We start from the raw sequence: 18,377 nt of genomic DNA on the forward strand, positions 1-18,377 counted from the left end.
CATTGAAGAAGAAGTTGACTACAACACCTGTGTTGATCCTACCTAATGTTCACAAGCCATTCTTAGTATATTCTTATGCTTCTTACACTGGAATGGGATGTGTGCTAATGCAAGAAGGGAGAGTGGTGGCGTACTTGTCCCGACAATTGAAGATCCCTGAGAGAAATTATCCCACACATGACCTGAATTTAGCAGCAGTGGTTCATGCATTTGAAGACCTGGGGGCACTATCTATACAGGCAGAAGTGTGATGTTTACATGGACCATAAAAGTCTCAAGTATATATTCACCTAGCCAGAGTTAAACATGAGGCAATGAAGATGGCTGGAGTTGATCAAAGACTATGAGCTAGAGATACATTATCACCCTAGCAAAGCTAACGTGGTTGTAGGTGCCTTGAGCAGGAAGAGCCAAGTCAACATGATGGCCGCTCATCCAATGCCATATGAACTAGTGAAGGAATTCGATAGGCTAAGTCACGGATTTCTAAACAACTCCCAAGGAGTGATAGTAGAGCTGGAACCCACTCTAGAACAAGATATCAAGGATGGGCAGAAAAATGATGAGAAGATCAATGAAATTTGCCAGCTAATCCTGGATGGGAAAGGCAAGGATTTCTGGGAAGATGCGGGAGGCGTAGTATGGTTCAAAGATAGGTTATGTGTTCCCAACATCAAATCGATTCGGGAGCTGATCCTCAAAGAAGCTCGTGAGACAGCTTATTCCATACACGCTGGCAGCGAGAAAATGTACCAATACTTGAAGAAAAGAGTCTGATGGTACGGTATGAAAAGAAAGATCATAGAGTATGTTGCCATATGTGACAGTTGTTCCAGAATTAAGGCAGAGAATCAAAGGCCCGCAGGTTTGTTGCAGTTGTTGCAGATTCCTCAATGGAAGTTTGATAAGATTGGGATGGACTTTATAGTCGGTTTGCCTCGCACTTGAACTGGTTATGACTCCTTCTGGGTAGTGGTGAACCGCTTAACAAAGGCGGCTCATTTCATACCAGTCAAGATCAGCTACAATAGTGCCGTGTTGGTAGAGTTATACATGTCCCGGATTGTACGCTTGCATGGTGTTCCAAAGAAGATAATGTCTGATTGAGGAATCCAGTTTACTTCTCATTTTTGGCAGCAGCTATAGGAAGCTTTGGGCACGCATTTGAAGTTCAATTCAGCTTATCACCCGCAAACAGATGGTTAGACTGGGAGAACCAACCAGATCCTATAAGACATGTTGAGAGCCTGTGCTTTGTAGGACAAGTTAGGTTTGGATAAAAGGCTACCTTATGCAGAATTCTCCTACAACAACTGTTATTAGGCTAGTTTGAAGATGTCACTGTTTCAGGCACTCTATGGAAGAAATTGTCGAACTCCATTACACTGGGACCAACCCGGCGAAAGGCAGGTGTCTGGTCTAGATATTTTGCTTGAAGCTGAGAAGAATATCTGAATGGTCCAAGAGATTCTGAAGACAGCCAGTCCAGACAGCGAAGCTATGCTGACATCGAAAAAAGAGAGCTAAGTTTCGAAGTGGGAGATTATGTTTACCTGAAGGTGTCACTGATCAGAGGAGTTAGAAGGTTCGGAGTCAAGGGCAAGCTAGCACCTTGATACATCGGACTGTACCAGATCTAAGCAAGACATGGAGAAGTGGTATACGAGCTAAGCCTACCAGAAAGTTTTTTAGCTGTGCATGAAGGGTTCCATGTGTCTCAGCTGAAGAAGTGTTTGCGAGTGCCAGAAGAGCAACTACCAACCGAGGATCTCAAAGTTCAAGAAGACCTAACATATATCGAGAAGCTAACTCAGATTCTGGAGATAGCGGACAGAGTCACTCGAGGAAGCACCATTAGAATGTGCAAAGTCAAGTGGGGTCATCATTCAGAGGAAGAAGCAACCTAGGAAAGAGAAGATGATCTGAAAGCCAAATATCCCAATCTCTTTGCTAGCCAACCCTGACTCTCGAGGGCAAGATTCTTTTTAAGGAGGATAGGTTTGTAACACCCTGAATTTGGGGGTATAAATTTTCTTCTCTAATATCTACCAAATTCAAGTGTTACTCCTTTTCTCACCACTATAGATCTCTTCCTTTTCTTTTAATAGAATTTTGGGTATTATTTGAGAGGGGTATTATTTTCTTTAGAATATTAAAACCTAGGAGAGACATGAAATGTTGCATCATGCTGAGCTTAAACTTTTTTGGTTGATGAACATGTTTGAAACATTTGAATTTGAATTTGTGGTTTGATTTGATTTGAATTCAAAAGAGAAAATAAAAAGAAAAGGAAATAGAAATTTCAGAATAAAAGAAAAGGCCAAAGCAGCCCAACTCCTTCTCTCCTTCGGCCTTTCGGCCCAACTGGCCCAGCGAGCCCCGCGCACACCCGCGCTCCCCATCTACCAGGCGGGCCCGCCCTGTCGGTGCCAGCCAGCCCGCTCTCGCACGTCCGTTGCGATCTCTCTGCCAGTGGGTCCGCCCTGTCAGCGCTGACCGCCCGTTCACATACTCCCTCCCGCTGACCCATGGGTCTCGTCTGTCAGACCCATCCCCCCAACCATTCGTGCGCACGACCTGCGCGCACGCCATGGACTCCACGTCCACAACGCACACCGAGGCCACGCCCGCCCCACCCCAGCCATTTCTAGCGGCGGACCCCACTCCCTATCCCCCTCCCTCACTCGCACTCCCTGAAGAGCTCCTACACTCACCTCCCACCACGCGCGCCAGCGAAGACATCGCTATAGTCCGCCACGTTCCCGTGCTTGTTCTACGGACACCATTGAGCCCTCACTGTGTCTGTTTCCTCAGTGAGCCTTGCCTCGTCACCAGCCACCCAGGACACCCCTCGGTTCGCTCCCTCCCCCTATGTTTCTGTCACACCCGGTTTTGGAAGGCAAACCGAATGCGAACCATGTACGTGCCAGGATCAGAAACTCACGTACACACCGATTACATAATTGGACATCATCACACATTGCTCAAAGTAAATAGCGGAAAAGTACTTTATTACAACAAGATGTACAAGACATCCAATGAGTCTATAACATAGTCATTAAAATCAAAGTGCGGAAATACAAAACGTAGAGGACAAGGCCTTCACATGCAGCTTACTGGGGGTTTGCCACTAAAATAAACTAGAACTCATCGTAGTCATGAAACTCCTCAAAGTCCTCCATGTTGCTAGCCTCTCCTCCTGAGCACTGAGTATAGTGGGGACAACCTAGGGTGGGGTGGTTTGTAAAGCAAGGGTGAGTACATATCAACGTACTCAGCAAATGTCCCGTTTGGCTAAACTGGACTAGTTGTTTGTGGAGTTAAAGCTAAGCAGTTGCTTTTAGTTGGTCAAGTATTTATTACTATTGGTAGAGCCAAATTTTAGTAATAAACCTAGTTGTTACCCAAATGTACTCCCTCCAAGAGGAAATACCAAAGATCATAATTATACCATCATCATTAATCATCATCACAAAAGTAACCAAGTTCTTCTAATCAGAGAGGATCCCAAGGCCGCTCTTAACCGTGAGCACAACTGATATATCAGTTTCTAACACTCTACAGAGGTCGCACACTTTACCCACAAGTCGTGATCCCCGTTCTGCCCGGAGATCATGACTCTCCATTGATCACTACCAAGGTGACCTAGCAGGGTCTCACTATGTAGCCTTAACAAATATTTCCTAGAGGTCATAGCCGTCCGTTAGGTTTCTCCAGTTTGATAAACATAGTACCTCTCCCAAAAGGAAGGGTGACTAACAAAACCAAATCAAGAACCTCTGCAACCAGCCTCGACAGAGCAAGTATTGTGCCCAGACTCCATTGATGGCCCTATGGCGAAGCCAACTACTCCTCTGGTTCCTCTAATTAATCAGTTAAGGGCATCCCATTCCACCCTCATAGTTGCACTGTTATCTCGGGTTGTCAGTCCCCAATCAGGTCCTTACGGAGAGGTACTCAGGAAACAGCCTGAGACCACTAAAGTATCACAAGAACATCATCAGGATAACATCATCGTATCATAAATATTCACATCTTGTTCATTGATTAAAGTAAAGCATTAGCATGAAGCTAACTATAGTAAACCAAAAGGTAATCAAGGACAGGGTAAATACAAAGCTAGTCAATCCTTAGGTTTTCAATTAAGTAATGCGGGACAGTGAATTATAAATAAGTAGGACTTAATAGGTCAAAGGACACTTGCCTTCACCAGGTTGTTGCTCAGGGACATCTTTGGCAACACACTCAGGAACCACGGGCTGCTCGGTGTCTAAATAAAGAAATCATGCATTCAATACATTTGGTAAATGACAAATAAATAGCACATCAATCATGTACAAGCATTGGAACACATCTCAAAAGGAAAAGTTTAAACTCAAAAGGGAATTTAAATTATAGAGTGAACTAATCTCATTTAGTAGTTGATTATTCTTTAGTTGTTGTCCATGATTACATAATCTAACTCTACTTATTTTAATGTGATATCAAATTTAAACCAGAGATAAGTTCATACATCACATATTATTATCTTCACAATGTTGGGGGCCTTCTTCTCTGCCAAAGGTCCTCAAGACGAAGACTCTACATAGAAGTAGTAATGCCGAATGCCGAAGCTTGATAGCTTCGGCCCAAGCCAAGCAAAGAAAAAAAGGACCAGTTAGACCTTCTTAGTTTAAATTGCTTGTAAACATCTGAGGACATGGATGTAATCTAACCTAGGCTACGTCTCGTGCCTATTAATAGATGAACAGTACCCCGTACTGTTCACGGTGGATTGTATTCACTCTCTCGCATCCTCGCCTTCGAGCAAGCCGAAGGTACTAATGTAATATTAACATTTTTGATATTCATATATGTTTTATAGAATGAAAGAATAAATGAATTTTTAAAATATGATTATCATATTCATTCTTTCGCATTCCTATTTTCGTATTGATATGATGAAGGTGTGTCCAACTTGGCCTTCATTCGAGAAGCATTATATTCGTAAAGAGATAATGCTTCGAAGGACGAAGGTCCTTAACGATTAACAACTGTGTTGCCATGTTCTTGACTCACAGCATTTGAGAACAAGTAACCAACATTGGCACCCACCTCCGGTGAACTCACTTCCACAATTGTGACAATGGCTTTGCAAGTCAACCACGCTGTGGCACCTTCGGCTACGAAGCTGGTGCTCCTGATCAAGAAGCAGAAGAAGGAAGCACAAAGAAGGGTATAGCATGTTGGAGTGCAAGGACCCTTCTTCAAGTCCAAGTGGTCTCATATACCAATCACCTTCTCCCAGGAAGACCTTCAGCTCAAGGATTATCCCCACAATGATGCAGTGGTCATAACTTATGTCATCAAGGGGTTTCTGGTCCACAACGTCCTAGTGGACACGGGCATTGCGATAGATATCATTTTCGCAAAGGCTTTCAGGTAGATGCAAGAGTCAGATGACAAGATACATGATGCAACACACCCCCTTTGCGTCTTCGGAGGAAGACAGATCGTGGCGCTTGGCAAGATAACTATGATAGTCACCTTTGGCTATGTTCACAACACAAGGACAGAACAGGTTGTCTTTGACATTGTCGATATGGACTATCCTTACAATGCAATCATTGGACGAGGGACACTGAATGCCTTTGAAGCAATACTTCATCCAGCATATCTTTGTATGAAGATACCTTCGGAACAAGGGCCCATTGCTATGCATGAAAGCTAAGAGGCTGCCATGAGAGCCGAAGGAAGCTGGACGGATTCGAAGGCCATCCATAATATAGATGAAGCTGAAGCTCATCAGCAATATAAGCATAAAAGAGAAAAGGCTGCTTCAGCAGGTCAACCAAAGCCCATGCATTTGTCTGAATACATAGCCGAGCAAAAAGTGTTATTGGGTTCTCAATTATCTGATGAACAAGAGAAGACCTTATTGAGATTTCTGTTCAACAACAAAGATGTTTTTGCTTGGTAGGCCAATGATCTCTGCGGTATCAATAGAGATATTATTGAGCACTCACTCAATGTAGACCCGACCTTCAGACCAAGAAAGCAGAGGCTTAGGAAAATGTCCGATGATAAAGCCGAAGGTGCACGAAATCAAGTGAAAAGACTTCTAAGTGCCAGTGTTATCAGAGAAGTGACATACCCAGAGTGGCTGGCTAATACTGTGATGGTAAAGAAAGCTAATGAAAAATGCAGAATGTGCATTGACTTTATAGATCCAATAAGGCATGCCCGAAGGATGAACTTTCATTGCCAAGAATAGATTCCCTTGTGGATGCAGTAGCCACTTCGGAGCTCATGAGCTTATTGGATTGCTACTCAGGCTATAATCAAATCTGGATGAAGAAGGAGGATGAGCCGAAGACAAGCTTCATAACTCCTAGTGGGAGTTATTGTTACCTTCGGATGCTTGAGGGGCTCAAGAATGCTGGAGGAAGTTTTAGCAGGATGACTGCCAAAGTTCTTCACTCCCAAATCGGCAAAAATGTGCTGACATATGTTGATGATATTATAGTAAAGAGCACAAAGTAAGAAAACCACATTGCTGATTTGCAAGAGACATTTGCCGACATCAGGCGGGCTGGCCTTAAACTAAATCCAGAAAAATGCGTCTTCGGAGTAAAGAAGGGCAAGTTTCTTGGTTGCTTGGTATCAACAAAGGGTATTGAAGCTAATCCAAGTAAGATAGAAGCCATACTTCGAATGGAGCCACTGAAGTCAAGAAAGGGTGACCAAAGATTGACAGGGAGCCTCGCATCTTTGAACAGATTTATTTCAAGGTCAGCAGAGAGGAACTTGCCATTCTTCGAAGTGCTGAAGTCACCCGAAGTCTTTCAATGGGGACCAAATCAGCAAAAAGCCTTCGAAGAATTGAAACAATATTTGATAGAGCTGACAACCCTAACTCCACCTTCGGTAGGAACTCCATTACTGCTGTATGTAGCTGTTTCCCATGCTGCGGTTATTGCAGCACTGGTGCAAGAGAAGCAGGAGGGCCAGGCAAGAAAATAAGTGCCAGTCTACTTCATTTCCGAAGTGCTCAGTGCATCAAATAAAAATTATATAGAGATAGAGAAGGTACTATATGATGTACTAATGGCTTCCAGGAAGCTTCGGCATTATTTTCAAGCATACCACATCATAGTACCTTCTTTGCAACCTCTCAAGGACATAATGAGGAATAGAGAGCCACAAGAAGAGTTGGAAAATGAGCTGTAGAACTAAACAAATTTACTATTGATTTCATTCATAGATCTTCGATCCAATCCCAGGCGTTAGCAGATTTCATTGCTGATTGGACGCCAGGGGCTCAGGATGAAGAGAAAATAACTGATGCCAAAGCTTGGACAGTATTTTGTGATGGGTCTTGGGGAACCTTCGGCGCAGGAGCAGCAACTGTCTTGATTTCACCGCCAAAAATCAAAACATGCTATGCAGCAAGATTGGACTTCAATTGCACAAATAATATTGCAGAGTACAAAGCCCTTCTCTTGGGGCTCCGAAAGCTTAAAGCAATGGGAATAAGAAGGGTGATACTCAAATTTGACTCACAGGTCATCTCAGGTCATGTTGATAAAAGCAGCAAAGCAAGAGACCCGAAGCTAAAAAAATATTTGGATGCAGTCCGAAGGATGGAGGCTTCCTTCGAAGGTTTTTTTGTAAAAAATATTCCAAGAGGAGAAAACGAGCATGCAGATTTGCTAACTAAATCAGCGGCACAGGGGCTCCCGTTACCTTTGGTTGAGCACCTTCGGTTGAGCTCATGGAAAGAGTGGTGCTCACAACTTCACCAGTAAATAGTGAAGATTGGAGGACTGAGATTGTATCTTTCCTTCAAGGAAACTGTCTTTCGGATGATGAAGTTTACAATAAAAGAATGGAAGCAAGGACAAAACCATGTGTAATCATAGAAGCGGAGTTATACAAACACGGAGTCTGCTCTCCATTGCTCAAGTGCCTATCTAGAGCCGAAGGTCAAGAATTGATGAAGGAAATACATGCAGGTTTATGTGGGGCTCATATTGTGCCTAGGCCTCTGCTGGGGAAGGTTTTCAGACAAGGTTTTTACTGGCCGAAGGCAGCTTCGGATGCAGCAGATTTGGTTCAAAAATGTGAAAATTGCCAAAGAGGTGCCAGAGACCAGAAGCAACCTTCGTCTCTAACCCAGCTAATACAACCAACTTGGCCATTGCAAAGATGGGGCTTGGATTTGTTAGGTCCACTTCCACCAGTGCAAGGCAACTTGAAATATGTTGTGGTGGCAGTGGAGTATTTTTCTAAGTGGATTGAGGCAAAGCCCTTAGCTACAATAACTTCGGCCATAATATAGAAATTCTTCTGGCAGAATATTGTTTATCGCTTCGGCGTGCCGAAGGCTATCACTGTTGATAACGGAACTCAGTTCGATACTGAAACATTCAAAACCTTTTGTAACCAGATTGATACAAAAATACACTTCGCATCAGTGAGGCATCCGGAGTCAAATGGACTGGTAGAAAGGGAAAACGGAATTATAATAACAGGAATAATGAAGTTAATCTTCAATCAACCCAAAGGGAAGTGGCCAGACAAATTAATAAAGGTAGTGTGGAACCACAACACTGTCGTTTCAAGGTCAAAAGGATTTACTCCGTTCAAGCTTCTGTTCAGTGACGAAGCAATAACACCAGAAGAAGTAAGAACGGGTTCAATAAGAACCTTAGCCTCAACAGAGGATGAAGGTGATTGCCAAGTAACAAAAGACACCATAGAAGGGACTAGACTACAAGTAATAGAGCACATCAATAAGTACCAGTCTGAAACAATCAAATGGCGTGACAGAAAGGTAAAATTGAAGAATATTAAGCTTGGACATTTGGTGCTTCGAAGAGTGGCCAACCCTGATACAGTGGGGAAGCTTCAACTCAAGTGGGAAGGTCCCTTTTTGGTGGTGTCTTCATCAAGACCTAGATCTTACAGATTGAAAGATATGGACGACAACGACATACCTAGGTCATGGAATGCAGATGAGCTTCGTCAGTATTATGTGTAAACAATGTATTTTTCTTATTTTTTTTCCTATGGCACCCTTTTCCTTTCAAGAGGGGAGAAAGGTTTTTAATGGGGCCATAGGTTGTAATTTTCATTTTTTGTTTAGCCCTATGCAATACAAGGGCAAAATTCCCCCACATGTAAAATGTAACAAAAAGGAATGCACCATCAAGTGCAAGAGGCCATGAAGAAGCTCAAAAGTCATCGCTAAGGGGATGCAGAGCTAACATGTCATCTAAAGAGGTGAAGAAGCTACAAAGTCATTACTAAAGGGACGCAGAGTAAGCCACGAAGCTCCAAAGTCGTTCCTAAGGGAATACAGAGCTAAAATGCCACCTAAATCAAAGGTGAAGAAGCTCAAAAGTCGTTCCTAAGGGAATGCAGAGCTTAAATGCCACCTAAGTAAAGGGTGAATAAGCTCCAAAGTCATTCCTAAGGGGATGCAGAGCTTAGCTCAAAAGTCGTTCCTAAGGGGATGCAGAGCTGAAATACCACCTAAGTAAAAGGTGAAGAGACTCAAAAGACGTTCCTAAGGGGATGTAGAGTCTGGGTGCGTTTTTGGCATACATTTGCATTTTTTCATCACATCATCCTTTGCATTCATGTGAGCATACATTAGACATTTGTAGGCTCATCATCATGGCATAAAGCATAGATATTAATAGGAAAAACAGGAAATGCATGTGCTTGACGAGAAAACGCTTCATTGCATACGAAGATGCTTCGTCTCTAATGAAATGCTTTGATGTGAACGAAAATAAGGGAAGGTGTTTTTCGCCTTCGGCTCAAAAGATTACAAATATCGGTTTCGTCCACAAAAAAGCAATTCACACATGAGCGAAAGGTAAAATGGTATTACAAGGTACTAACAAATATGTACAATATTTTGTCCAATTGTCAATTACAATTCTTAGCCATATGATACTGAGAGTTCCTTAGTCTTTTTACATATAAGTACAAAAGGGGATTCTAGAGTCTTTGATACTTCGGCACAAGCTTTGGCTTAGCGACCTTCGGCGCCATCATCCTGTAGATAAGACAAGGTATAAGGTAATTGGAAATTTAATAAGAAAAAATCAAGGTAAAAAAGACAAAGGTAAAGTTTCATACTATTCATCCTCAGCCAATTCACGCTAGCCCTTTGCCCAAATTTGAGTAATGAATCTATTTCCTATGCTTCGGGCTTTGGTTGGAACGTCAACCAAGTTCGATGACGGCCCTTGCGTGATTGTACCCGACCTTCATAAATGTTGCAGCTGTGTCACGTGAAGCCACCAGAGCACAGAAATCTTCGTGCCCGGTTATAACTTATCAAGGGCTTCAACTACATTTTCAATATGATTGAAGGCCCCGGGGATGTCTTCGGTAGAAAGGGTGACTTCTTCAGAAGTGGCTCTGAATGAGTTAAATATCTCCTTCAATCGATTAATGCATCGGGTGGCAAAGCCGGAGCATTTTTCCCAAAGGTCCTTAACAATTTCACTTAGCTTTGCATTCTTTGTGTCTTTAGCTTCGACCTTTCCTTTCAGTTCCTTTGTTTCCTGGTCGAAGCGCTCTGACCTCTCATTCAAAGTTGCTCGAGCTTCGTCTAGCTCTCTGCTCAACTTATCATTATGAGACCACACTTCTGAGAGGGAACCTTCGGCTGATTGCAGCAGGCCATCTTTTTTTTCAAAGATTCTTTAAGTTTCTTAATTTTATCTTCCAAGCCTTCAATAATAACTTCGTTTCTTCTATCTTCAGTATCCTGCTGCATTTTCAGGGCCTTGCTTAATAACATACTATGCAAAACAAGTTAAAATTAGAAAATTCAAACCACTACGAAGGTACTATTCAAAATAAGTTTAGAGAAATGCCTTACCTTGAAATTAGAATAAAACAAACTACCGACAATATGTTGTCGCCTGTAGCAGCTAATTTCAGTCTCCAATTTCGGGAATCCAACACTTTTGGATAGGGTGCCTACAATCTTTGCCCCAGCGCAGTCGTGAATGCATCCCAAGATATCTTCATTGACACCGTCAAGGAGCATGGACCCGAGTTGGTAACCACAAGACATAGCGAATTCTTTCAGCTCTAGCTTATCTTCCTCAGAAAGTTCCTGGCCACCTAAGTTCCTGGTAAAAATCCTTCTCTTTCGAAGGGGCATCATCAATTCTCTTCCCTTTATCAGGCACTGCGGCCATGCTTTCCTCTGCAGCCACACCTGTCTTCTCCGCAACCACATCTGATATAAGCTTGTCAATTTCTAACATTGTGGTTCCGAGTTCTTCAGGTTCGGCACCGCCAACATCTTCAGTATATGTAGGAATTGCTGCTTTTACCGCCAAAGCTAAAGGCGGCGTTTGCTCAATAGCTAGCATTACGTTCACAATCTGCTGTTTCTTTTGACCTCCAACTTTTTCCTCCACAGTTAAAGGCACCTTCATCTTCTGTAAAAGGTTGGTCAGTTCCGATCTCAGAGGACTTATCAGCTTGAATGGTGAGGATTCAGTCATTACCTTCAGAATTTCCGCCACCTCAACAGTAGTGGGCGACGAAGGGTTCAAGGTCTCCTTCGGTGCTTCATCTACCTACGGTTCGGCAGAAGGTATCTCATCAAGTTTTCTTTTCTTAGGGGCTTGCGCCATCGGCTACGGTGCCACTTTCACCTTCTTTAGAGCCTTTTCATCTGCTTTCATGGACCGGGCAGCTTCTCTGCTTAGGATTCTGACAACTCTTTTTCTCTTCGCTCCCTTGTCCCCTTTGTCAAGTCTCTCATAATCTGGATACCCAAAGTTCAGTGCATCCATTACTAGATTCAGCCTTCATTTTGGTCGGGTGTTGAAGGAAGCAATCATTAATTGATCCTCTTTCTTCGTGTAATTGCCAAGAATCTCGTTGCACATGGTTTCGATCATCTCTAGCCATTCAGTGCATGGTTTCTTGAATTGCTTCTCAAATTTAAAACAGTAGGGGAGCCAAACAAGCTCATATTTCTTTCCCCTTCTTTCTTCTTCGGCATCCCCTAGCCGCTAGAGGTCGGAAAAGTCTTGTTTGCCAAGTACTCTAGTACCAAATCTTCGGTGCTGATTTCGGCAGCCACCACTCTGAATTCAACCTCGGCTAGCTGGCACGGGGAGTCGAGTTGCATATGGCACAATGGCCTTGTCATTCCGAAGCTTAATCGCATAGGACTCATAACCATGGTCATCAATTTCTCCCTCTCCTTCTCGTCAGTCTTCACGTAGAACCATTCATTTGTCCATCCGGTCGGCCACTTGGTGCAGTAGGCGATTACCGGGGCCTTGGTGTCCTTCCGGTATGCAAAATTATAGCATCCAAAGTTCTTGTGAAGGCCATCCGCTCTGGCCTTCATCTGATAGTGCAACTCGTGCACTCGGCAGAAACCTTCGGCATTAGCACTCATGCCCTGGCTCTAGAGAGCCCATATGTACACACTCAGCCTATCAATGGCATTTGGTGTTAGCTGATGAAGGTATATCTCAAACTTCTTCAAAATCTCTCCTATCATATCATATAGAGGGAACCAAAGCCCAGCCCTGAAGAAGCTTTTAAAAACAACAACTTCATCCTCCTTCGGCTCCAGAACCACTTCGTCGCCAGCAAAACGAATAAGTTTACTTTCAGCCTTCCCAAAATAGCCCAGCTTCTTCATCATAACCAGGTCCTCCGCTGACAAAGTAGATTTTCCAAACTCAATATGGCTCAGTTTTGACGAGCTCAAAATATTGTTGTCTTCCTCAAACTCATCATCACTCCCGTCCTCAGCTACAGTTTGCTCAGCTTCGGCAATGTCACCTTTGGCAGCAACTTCTTGTGGCACTACTAAACCCAATCGCCTCATCATTTCTGATATTGGCACTGTCTCTATCATTTCAGCATCATCTCTCTCACGTGACACCCTAGCAGTGGACCTTACTCGAGCCATCTCAAGTATCGCAGTTCCTTAAGACGAAGCTGACTTCGAAAGACGAAGAGTGTGTCTGGAAAGCTTCAGCTTTTGTTAAAATTTTTAACAGCACAACAATGCAATGGCAATGAATGTTGTTGTAACTCCTCACCAACCTGTCTGCTTATATAGTGTTGCAGGGGAAGAAGGCGAACCGCCAGACCGCCGACACTGACTGAGCAGTGGACCGCTCGACGCTCGGAATATTTTAATCGTTTTTTGATAACAAGCTCAGGGAAGGTGTTTTTCAGACCTTCGGTGTTCCGAAGCCTTTGTGTTTTTCTTTCGTGGATCGAGCTCATTACGAAAAAACGATCTAGCACCACGAAGGGGCTACTGTTGGGGGCCTACTTCCCTGCCGAAGGTCCTCAAGACGAAGACTCTGCATAGAAGCAGTAATGCGGAATGCCGAAGCTTGATAGCTTTGGCCCAAGCCAAGCAAAGAAGGAAAAAGGACTAGTTAGACCTTCTTAGTTTAAATTGCTTGTAAACTAATGTCTGAGGACATGGATGTAATCTCACCCGGGCAGCGTCCCGTGCCTATAAATAGATGAACAGTACCCCCATACTGTTCACGCTGGATTGTATTCACTCTCTCGCATCCTCGCCTTTGAGCAAGCCAAAGGTACTAATGTAATATTAACATTTTTGATATTCATATATGTTTTATAGAATGAAAGAATAAATGAATTATTAAAATATGATTATCATATTCATTCTTTCGCATTCCTATTTCCGTATTGATATGATGAAGGTGTGTCCTACTTGGCCTTCGTCCGAGAATCATTATATCCGTAAAGAGATAATGCTTCGGAGGACGAAGGTCACAGCATTTGAGAACAAGTAACCAACACACAATATTAAACATCTATTTACCGCTAGGGTTTCCTTTTATTTATTTTATTAAGTGAATAAATCAATACATACACTAACACATAGTTAGACACAAAATTAGAATTTGTAGACTGTGAATGAACATAATTTATTTGAACAGAGAATATTCCTATGAACATTTTGCAATTTGAATCACTAAATTTGGAGTTCATATGAAAAAGATATAAAATAAACAAGTTTTGATGTTTGAAATATGAAAATAGGTCCAATTCTATAATTATTCAAAAGTGCAGGGGTCTATTTATAAGAGTTCAGAGCCTACGCGTAAAGTCTAAGGAAGACAGGTTCTATTACCCGAGAACTCAAGGTCTCTTTAGTAAAAATCACACGCGAAGGGGTATGGGTTGTTTTTGGCCTTCGGATCAGGGAGCAACGACCCAGATTAGAGTTGCCCGAGCGGACGCGCGCGCGAACACGAGCGCGGGATGACCAGCGGGCCAGGGGTGTCACCGGCCTGGGGCGAGACAGCCTGACCGGCCGGCCCCAGCTACAGGGCGTGCATGAGAGAGTGAGAGGAGAGCAGTCAGATCTAGATCAGGCGGTCGGGATTAGATCGAGTTTAATTGAAATTGGGCCATCCGATTAGGGTTGGGCGGACAAGATGTGTGCCAGGGGACTTTATCTCCACCGGGAAGCCAAGGGCGGCACTTCACGTGGGCACGACGGCGCCGTCACCGGAGGCGAGGCAGACTGGGTCTCCTAGGGCACGAGAGGTCGGTCCGGGTAGCTGGAGAGGTTGGGGAGGGTCTGGCGAACACTATGGAGGGGTCAGGTTTGTGTGAATGGGATTGAGATGACCAGACGGTGGAGAGGGAAATCCTCGGCGGACCGAGGCACTCCGGCGAGCAATCGCGGGCAAGGAAGCGCATGGCAGGGGAAAATAAGGATGGGGATTGGACGGTTACCTCAAGTGGAGACTCAGGGGCTCACCAACGAAGGCTGGGGTGCGGTGAGGACGTGGGTCGACGACGCCGGTTCTCCGGCTGCGCAAGAAATGCTCCGGTGAGCGCGGACCGGACGGACCAGAGGGGGAGAAGGCGAACCAAGGGGCGTTCCAAGTGGCGAGTGATAGGGCGGAGCTCACCGGGGCAACAGACACGGTGGGGAGTTCCACAGTGATAGTAGAACGGGTGGTGGACGTCGTTGAGCGGCGACGGAGCTGTGTGGTGCACGTGCGGGGTGAGAGGGGGGCGAGAGAGCTCGGCTGAGGGCGCAAGTGAGCAGGGGGAGGTGGGCGAGCGGGGCGCGGGCTCTAAAGGGGCGAGGGCGTGCGGAGGTGGCCGAGGAACGCACGAACGTGGGTGCGTCCACGGCGGGGACGCGGGAGGGAGGTTAGGGACGGGCTGACAGGTGGGATCCACGGGGCAGCGAGAGGGGATCCACGAACGAGCGGTCAACACTGACGGAAAGCGTCCACCGGGCAGCGGGGGAGAGTGGGCGCTAGCGCGAGGGAATCGGCGCCAACAGGCCGACCCCACAGAGCAGCAAGAGGGAGAGAGGGAGAGAAGGGGCGCGCAGACTGGCGCCGACAGGCGGGGTACGCCTGTCAGGGGCTGAGGGCATGCGGGCGCGCGCAGGGGGCTGGGCCTGCTAGGCCGACTTGGGCTGAAATGGGTTTTTTCTATTTTCTAGGGAATTTCTAATGCTTTTCTATCTATTTTCTCTAGGGTTTTCAATCCAAATTCAAATCAAGTTTCAAATTCAAACCAAATTAAACATGTGCAATAATTCAAAGAATATTTGGAGCTCGGCATGATGCAACATTTCGTGACTCATATTGTTTTGACAAAATAAAATAAATAATCCCTCACTAATTCAGCTAATTCTACCAAAAAGAAAGAGAAAGAAAACTAGAGAGAGAGAAGAGTAACACCTGAATTTGGTAGGTAATTAGAAAGAAATTTTATACCCCCAAATTTAGGGTGTTACAGACCTACCCCCCTTAAAAGAATCTCGACCTCGAGATTCAGGGTTGGCTAGCAAAGAGTTCAGGGTACTTGGTTCTCAGATCATCTTCTCTTTCCCAGGTTGCTTCTTCTTCCGAATGATGGCCCCATTTGACTTTCCACATCCAAATATTGCTCCTCTGAGTGACCCGATCTGCTGTCTCCACAATCTGAGTTGGCTTCTCAATATACGTCAGATCTTCTTGAACTTCAAGGTCCTTTGTTGGTAACTGCTCTTCTGGTACTCGCAAGCATTTCTTTAGCTGAGACATGTGAAACACATCGTGCACGGCGGACAGATTTTCTGGTAAGCTGAGTTGATATGCCACTTCTCCACGTCTTGCTTGAATCTAGTACGGCCCGATGTAGCGAGGTGCTAGCTTGCTTTTGACTCTAAACCTTTTGGTTCCTCTGATGGGTGACACCTTCAAGTAAACATAATCTCTGACTTCGAAACTTAGTTCTTATCTTCGGGTGTCAGCATAGCTTCGCTGTCTGGACTGCGATGTCTTCAGATTTTCTCGAACCATTCTGACGTTCTCTTCAGCTTCAAGCAAAATATCTAGACCGAACACCTGCATTTCGCCGGGTTGGTCCCATTGCAACGGAGTTCTGTAGTTTCTCCCATAAAGTGCTTTGAATGGTGACATCTTCATACTGGCTTGGTAGTTGTTGTTGTAGGAGAATTCTGCATATGGTAGCCTCTTGTCCCAACCTAACTTGTCTTGCAAAGCACAAGCTCTCAACATATCTTCAATAATCTGGTTGGTTCTCTCTGTCTGACCATCTGTCTGCGGGTTATAAGCTGAACTGAACTTCAAATGTGTACCTAAAGCTTCATGTAGCTACTACCAAAAATGAGAAGTAAACTGGGTGCCTCTGTCTGACACTATCTTCTTTGGAATTCCATGCAAGCACACAATCCGAGACATGTATAGTTCTGCCAACACTGCACTATTGTAGGTGGTCTTGACTAGTATAAAATGAGCCGCCTTTGTTAAACGGTCCACTACTACCCAGATGGAGTCATAACCAGCTCGAGTGCGGGGCAGACCAACTATAAAGTCCATCCCAATCTCATCCCATTTCCATTGAGGAATCTGCAACGGCTGCAACAAAACTGCGGGCCTTTGATGTTCTGCCTTGATCCTCTCGCAACTGTCGCATCTGGCAACATACTCTGCTATCTCCCTTTTCATATCGTACCACCAGAATCTTTTCTTTAGGTCTTGGTACATCTTCTTGCTACCAGGGTGTATAGAATATGCTGTCTCATGAGCTTCCTTAAGAATCAGCTCCCGGATCGATTTGATATAAGGAACACACAATCTATCTGTAACACTATAAAAACCATCAACTAAAATAATGAATTTAGTTATTTATGATAAATAGGGTATTAAATTTTCATTTAAAGTGTTTCTTATTTATTTGCATTTTGAATCATTTTTTATTGCGCATGATTGATTATTGGATATTTAATAGCAATTCTTTTTAAAGGAAAATCCTAGTAAATAATATAATAATTAAATAATATAATAATTATTAGTCTAAAAATAAATATTTTATTTATAAATAGTTTTAGTGAATTTTTGAGTTATTTAAAAATGTATTTCAAATTTATAAAAAGAAATAAAAAAAGAGAAACCCTCCCTAACCCTAGGCCCAGTAAGGCCCAACTAAGAACCTTAGCGTGCCCTCCCTAGTTCCCTACCTCCCAGCCGCCGCCCCCTGCTGTTTCCACTTCTCTCTCTCCCCTTTCTCTCTCCTCCCCTTGCTCTCTCTCTCTCTCACGCGCGCACAAGAAGTCAGGAAGCCGCCAACACGACGACCCCGCCGCCAGCGCCCCTGCACTCGACCGGCGCCCGGCCTATGCGCCGCATCCCGCCGGCCATTGAAGGCCTCCATGAACCGCCGGCCATTGATCCCTCCCCGGCCGACCTCTCCCTCCCTCTCCTCTATAAAACGACGCCGAGCTTCATCTCGCCTCTCTGCCCACTCACACAAACTCTTCTTCCTCGCTGCTCGTCGCACCACCGACCGTCGCCATTGCCGGAGTACCATTCACCACTACCGCGGAGCTCTGACCCCGGGCGACCGCCACCGGCCGACCCCTCTGCTCGATGCCCCGAACGACCCCGTCGCTGGCAAGGACCACTCGAAGCTTGCCATAGTGCCTCGACAACCCTCCCTGCTCACCCGTCGTGTTGCGCATAGAAAACAGAGAAGAAGCTGATTGTGTGGTAGAGGATTCGAATTTGTTTGAGGACAAACCGCAGGACACTTTTGAGCAAGGCAAGTGGATTCTCCCTCTGCATATTCTATTTGTACCTAATTAATGCATATAATAATGTTTACTTTTTGAATATACTGCATAATTTGATGGGATTTACCTAATTAAGGATTTCCTAGATTTACCAAATGTATTCCTTGATTATCCTGGGAAAATACTATGCTTTGCAAATTTGTGCTACCGCTCAACTTAGTAATTTTGATGTCACTCATTAATTGATAATAATGTTCCGGAATTGAAATTGGCATTATGTTATTAACCCGATGGTTAAACA

This window comes from Zea mays, chromosome 4 (genome assembly GCF_902167145.1).
Source record: "Zea mays cultivar B73 chromosome 4, Zm-B73-REFERENCE-NAM-5.0, whole genome shotgun sequence".
Lineage (NCBI taxonomy): Eukaryota > Viridiplantae > Streptophyta > Magnoliopsida > Poales > Poaceae > Zea > Zea mays.